Below are 7,185 nucleotides of genomic sequence, written 5' to 3'. Positions count from 1 at the left end.
CAGGTCTGTGTTTATCCTCTCATCAGACATCAACAGTTTAAAAAATAAAATAAAAAATGTCTTAGATATATAACACATGGTCGTTCTGGCAGCTATGAAGTGCCAAATTGACCTATCTCAAGCTCTGCCATCTTTTCTTGATCCTCCCATCACACGCAAAGGAACAGTTGTGGTTGGAGAATCAAGAAAAGAGGTCAATTATAACAACACGTCGTGTAAAATTATACCTTTGATTTGCAACAGCCAGTCAAAATGTATTAGTCTTTTCGAGTTTAGTTAAACCATGTCTGAGCAGAAGACAGTCCGGGTCACTCTTTATGTATACCTTGGCAAAAGCATGTGACCATGTCACACTAGGCCGATGACCTTGATTAGCAGCAAATTCAAGTTTCTTTATTAGTTGTCATACAAAAATACAGAGTACTTTTATATAAAATGCTTCTTTCTGTTTTGCTCCAGAGATTGTGCTAGATAAAAATAGATAAGTATACAATAAGTATAAAATAGAAGTCAAGTACGTAGACAAAAGTGTTCAATGTACATATATACAATATACAATGCAGAGTAGAAAAGTAACTGAGTTACAATACAATATACAGTACAATGCAGAAATGGGATGAGGTACAATTTAGGTACAATTTACAGTAAGGTGTGATGAGGTATGAGTTGTAGTGCAAATTCTTTACCAATAAATATAAAGTGTGTTACAGTAGGTGTCTAAAGCCCTTCCCATAGTCGAGCGGACCGTACACGGAGCAGACTCCCGCGGGCTCAAAGCTGACCCAAACGGTACTCAAAGCGGACCCAAAGCAGAGTCCAAGTGCGAAGCTCCTATTTTCTGACGCGCGGACGTCCGCGGCGCCCACTTGGTGTCACACAAACTGGCGCGAGGTGTAAACTGGCGCGAGACATGTAGGAAATTGGTCCGCGGAGATCCGCTCGACTATGAAGGCTCAAAGAGTCCAGTGGACCTCCGCAGAGTCCAGTCCGTGTACAGTCCGCTCGACTATGGGAGCACCTTAGAGTGGGTGCTGCAGTGAGTTGTTTGTTTAAAGTGAGTGTGTGCGTGTATTTGATGGTTTGTTACATAGTGTTATTGTCATTTAGCATCCTGATGGCCTGGGGATAGAAGCTACTTCTGAGTCTCTCTGTGCTTGCCATGAGACTCCGGTATCGCTTGCCTGACCGCAGCAGTTCATTATTAATTAATTAATTTAATATTTAAAAAAAAATATTCTACCATTTTCTCTGGCGTTATGCCAATTCCCTGTGTGTGTCCTGGTCGTGGCACCACCCTCTGTCAGTCTGGGGAGGGTGTAGAGTAGACTCTCACATGTCTCCTCCGGTACATGTGGAGTCGCCAGCTGCTTCTTTTCACCTGACAGGAAGGACTTTCCCATGGACAGCGTAACGCATGCACACTGAGGTTCACGGTATCTCCACCACATCCCCTCCCTGCAGGAGGAGTCACTAGTGCAACGGCCAGGACTCATACCCTACCAGCTTCCCACCTGCAAACACTGCCAATTGTGTTCGTTGGGACATCTGACCAAGCTGTAAGTAGCGCTTCCCGGGAATTGAACCCGGGTCTCTGCAGTGGTAGGTGAGTGCTTTTACCTCTACACTAACCAGCCGCTCCAAATCTATTGGCCAGTATTGCATTTTATAACAATTTTTTTTTTTATTTATATTCACAAATTGCAGTAATATCACCATTCTTGTCTATAAGCAAGGAAATTAATGTGCCAACTATACACATGTTACACATTTCTTAATAAAACATTGTTTTATACATGATCTGAATTACATGCCTGGTGTGAAATCAGTCTAATTTTATTTTTTGTTTAATGCTGTTATTCAGTGTTACAAGCACTGCTACAATTGTCCCGACATGTGGCACAATTACAACACAGGACAGAATCCACACTCCTCACATCTCATTCTTTCCACACAGGAAGTGGTTTATGATTGCAGACATAGCACATAGGCATTGTTTTGTATAGGGACGCTAGAGACATGTCCCTACCAAAGCCACACAAACATGAATTGCCCCTACCAAAGCCACACAAACACCAAAGCCACACAAACACGAATTGCCCCTACCAAAGCCACACAAACACGAATTGCCCCCTACCAAAGCCACACAAACATGAATTGCCCCTACCAAAGCCACACAAACATGAATTGCCCCTACCAAAGCCACACAAACACCAAAGCCACACAAACATGAATTGCCCCTACCAAAGCCACACAAACACGAATTGCCCCTACCAAAGCCACACAAACACCAAAGCCACACAAACACGAATTGCCCCTACCAAAGCCACACAAACACCAAAGCCACACAAACATGAATTGCCCCTACCAAAGCCACACAAACACCAAAGCCACACAAACACGAATTGCCCCTACCAAAGCCACACAAACACCAAAGCCACACAAACATGAATTGCCCCCTACCAAAGCCACACAAACATGAATTGCCCCTACCAAAGCCACACAAACACCAAAGCCACACAAACATGAATTGCCCCTACCAAAGCCACACAAACACCAAAGCCACACAAACATGAATTGCCCCCTACCAAAGCCACACAAACATGAATTGCCCCCTACCAAAGCCACACAAACATGAATTGCCCCTACCAAAGCCACACAAACATGAATTGCCCCTACCAAAGCCACACAAACATGAATTGCCCCCTACCAAAGCCACACAAACATGAATTGCCCCTACCAAAGCCACACAAACATGAATTGCCCCTACCAAAGCCACACAAACATGAATTGCCCCTACCAAAGCCACACAAACATGAATTGGCCCCTACCAAAGCCACACAAACATGAATTGCCCCTACCAAAGCCACACAAACATGAATTGCCCCTACCAAAGCCACACAAACATGAATTGCCCCTACCAAAGCCACACAAACATGAATTGCCCCTACCAAAGCCACACAAACATGAATTGCCCCCTACCAAAGCCACACAAACATGAATTGCCCCTACCAAAGCCACACAAACATGAATTGCCCCTACCAAAGCCACACAAACATGAATTGCCCCTACCAAAGCCACACAAACACCAAAGCCACACAAACATGAATTGCCCCCTACCAAAGCCACACAAACACCAAAGCCACACAAACATGAATTGCCCCTACCAAAGCCACACAAACACCAAAGCCACACAAACATGAATTGCCCCTACCAAAGCCACACAAACACCAAAGCCACACAAACATGAATTGCCCCCTACCAAAGCCACACAAACATGAATTGCCCCTACCAAAGCCACACAAAAACCAAAGCCACACAAACACGAATTGCCCCTACCAAAGCCACACAAACACCAAAGCCACACAAACACGAATTGCCCCTACCAAAGCCACACAAACACCAAAGCCACACAAACACGAATTTCCCCTACCAAAGCCACACAAACACCAAAGCCACACAAACATGAATTGCCCCCTACCAAAGCCACACAAACATGAATTGCCCCTACCAAAGCCACACAAACATGAATTGCCCCCTACCAAAGCCACACAAACATGAATTTCCCCCTACCAAAGCCACACAAACATGAATTGCCCCCTACCAAAGCCACACAAACACGAATTGCCCCCTACCAAAGCCACACAAACATGAATTGCCCCTACCAAAGCCACACAAACATGAATTGCCCCTACCAAAGCCACACAAACATGAATTGTCTCTACCTAAATACATTGCAGAGTGAAGACTAGTTTTAGTACCACATTGCACAGGTCTAGCATCTTGTGAGACAGAGGAGGAGCCGGACCCAGAAGCACCACACAGAGCCTCCATGTGGAGCAAGTGGTCCCTCCGAACAGACAGTCCGAGAAGCAAAGGATCAAGTGGCCACAAGCCTGCAAAACAACAGAGTGGCAGAAGTTTGATGAGGAGGCAGATATGGTGCTGGAAGCGACTGCTGAAGGGGACGTAGAGCGGTCGAGAGGAGAGCTGGCGGCACTGTGGTGTAGTGGTTAACACTGTCGCCTCACAGCAAGAAGGTCCAGGGTTCGATTCCCGCTTGGGGACCAGGTTTTCGCGTTTCCAGGTAGTCAGGTGGGGTATCTCCCAGGCCTTTCTCTGTGGAGTTTGCATGTTCTCCCCATGCTCGCAAGGCCCCCCCCCCCCCCCCCCCCCCATGAGAGAAACCCAATGGAAAAACATGCACAACAGACCGCTGACGCTGTCGCGTCCCTGACGAAGACGGGCAGGAGCACTTGGATTGGTCCCCGGGGCGCGGTACCTCGCCGACGCCCCTATATGCTCTCGGTTGCCCTTGGGGGGAAGGACGACGGGATGGGTCAAGCGCAGAGACTCAATCGCATCGGCGACCCAAAAAACAATGCATGTGTGTGTGTGTTCCTGTGTGTGTGTGCCGCCCATCGCAAGTGTGTCGTTGCATGCCGAATAAAGACTTGTAAAAAGTCCTGCATTATTATTATAGAGAGGAGGCTGCAGGCGATGATGACCATCATAGTGAGTGTGGCTGCTGAGAGGTGTGGTGTTGTGGAGGAAAGGGGAGCTAAGCAACCGTACAAGGACCAGAGGGCACTCAAAATCCACAACAACATGAAATAACTAAAAGCCTTGAAGAGGCAGCGCAAGGAGGCTAGTGAAGAGGAGCGGACACCATTGTGATGTATTGTATTATTGTATACATGCACTTTTGTTATGTTCTTGTGTGATGTATTGCACATTTTATTGCTGTGTGATGTATCGCAAATGTTATTGCTGTTATCTTGGCCAGGTCTCCCTTGCAAAAGAGATCTTGTATCTCAATGGGACTTATAAAAAAAATTATTAAAAAAAAATTTATGGAGAGGAAGATCTTGTGGACTGACCTCTGGCAGGCAGAGCCACACCACATCAGGTTCTTGGTCCTTCCCAGCCCGTCCAACCTGCACTGCTGGGGCTTGGTCGATACACCAGCGTGCTCCCTTCACCAGAGAAAGAGGACCCTTGAGCACAGTGCTGCTGCCCAAAGGCTCTGGGGGAAGGTCAATACTGCTGGTGGCACGACCATGGTGCTCAAGACCATCGCCGAGAGCATCTGTAGTGCCATCACCAGCTGCAGGAGGTCAAGACCCATGAAGCGAACCAATCAGCTTCATCAGAGCTGGAGAGATAAATAAACTGAGAGAAGCCAAGAACAACATCTAAAGCAACATCAGGGCTTCTCAACGCTGCACAGGACTCATGTTCCCTCAGCACGTTGCCGAGACCACCCTTTAGACCTGACGCCGCTCTGGTGTCAGGGGCAACAAAGAACATGGTCATGCTGGAGCTCACGCTGCCATGGGATGACCGGATGGAGGAGGCATTCGAGCGACAGCCACAGACAAGGCTGGAAGGCGAGGTGCTTGCTTGTGGAGGTAGGGTCCAGAGGCTCAGCAGGGCAGTCCCTCTGTAGGGCTTACTCTGCCCTCTGCATCACAGGCAAGAGGAGGGTCATCTATATAACAGCACAGAGGCTGCAGAGGGAGCCTCCAAGTGGCCTGGAAGAATGCTGCTGCTAGGGCACAAGCAGAGGCTTGATAAACCTCAGCCATGGGTCGCCTGAGGGAGGGTGTCTGGTGTTCAGCTAACATCACCGATGATGTCCCCTATAGCTTTGCATCAGAATTCACAACATTGCGGTTTTGCAAAACAGAACCTTTTTATCGGTTTTTATTCTTGCCTGACCATCTCATAAGTAGAACCAAACATGTTGTAAATCTCACATCCTAATGTGTCAGTGACCATATAGAAAAATCATAGGCTATTTTAATCTCTTTTTCTTTTGGTAAGGTTTTTTGGACCCAAATTGCTATCAATTTGTATGCAGCGAGTTCACATGTCGGCCTAATGCATCAGTTCAGGAGGCCAAATAACCTGTATTTACACTCAAAATAATGCAAAATACTTTTAGGTAAAACCATCTCGAGTAAATCAGTGAAAAGTAAAATAAAATAATAATAATAATAATAATAATAATAATAATATTACATTCAAATATAATAAGTAGCCTAAAGCCTATACTGATACTCAATTACAGAAACAATCAATTACTCTCCACCTCTGGTAAGATCAGATCAGTTCACAGTTCTCCAGATCATGGACATACAGGTGTCAAATTTTACCGACTCTCATGATCAAAGAAGTCTGTTTTAGTGCTGTCAGGCGATTAAAAAATGTATCTAATTCATTAATCTAATTAATCGCATTTTAATCGCATAACCATTTTAGGCCTGATATTCTATATTCTATAATCATATTTCAAAATTGCATGTGTCCGGATGGCAGAATTCAGTACTGTATCTACAAAACCTTCTGTTTAATCATCTTCCATTTATTCATTTGCTTAGATTTTTCAGGTATGGTCAATTTTAGCATGGTGTTATTCACAGTCAAAGATAAAAAAAATAAAAAAATAAAATTGAATGGATATTCTCATTTGGTTCATTACAATTTACTCAAGCCTAGTAACAGACACAGTATTTCTGACACTGGGAATACATTCCCTGAGATCCATAGATGTCCCTAGAATCAGATACCAAGAACATGCAAATGGACAATTAAAAAAAAAAGTCTGTAAATGTTTATTCTACGTTCTTATGGAATTAATAAGATAAAAAAAAGAGAGTACATTTTCATAACACGATAATTTGCTATGTAATTAACGCGATAAACTGACAGCCCTAGTCTGTTTATAACATTTCAGTGTTCTAGCTTAACCTGTAGTGTCCAGTGATACGTGAATAGGGACAGTGGGGGCCAAGGTCAGCTAGGCTAAACTTTAATAACAATTTGTTGAAGAAATCTTAGCTTGGGGCTTAAGAATTTACATTGGCCTGTTGTATCTATTTTGTGCAGCCATTTGTGACTAATTTGCTGTCGACATCTTTCAAATCAACTGCCATTTAAGAAGCCAGACAGACAAGTCATGAATGACAATCAGCATTGTGTGTGTGCTGTGTGAGAGAGAGAGAGAGAGAGAGAGAGAGAGAGAGAGAGAGAGAGACTATGTGTGTGTCAAAGAGTTCTATTATATATGTGTGTGCGTGGTGTGTATGTGTGCGTGGTGTGTATGTGTGCGTGCGTGCGTGTGTTGTCTGAAACGGGCTATTTGATTCCTGATTGTGTTTCTCTCAGAATGGGCAACATCTGCCC

The sequence above is a fragment of the Notolepis coatsorum genome, assembly GCF_963971535.1.
Source record: "Notolepis coatsorum genome assembly, chromosome: 4".
In the NCBI taxonomy this organism is placed as follows: Eukaryota; Metazoa; Chordata; class Actinopteri; order Aulopiformes; family Paralepididae; genus Notolepis; species Notolepis coatsorum.
The sequence above is the reverse complement of the archived record's forward strand: the minus strand, read 5'-3'. Positions refer to the sequence as shown.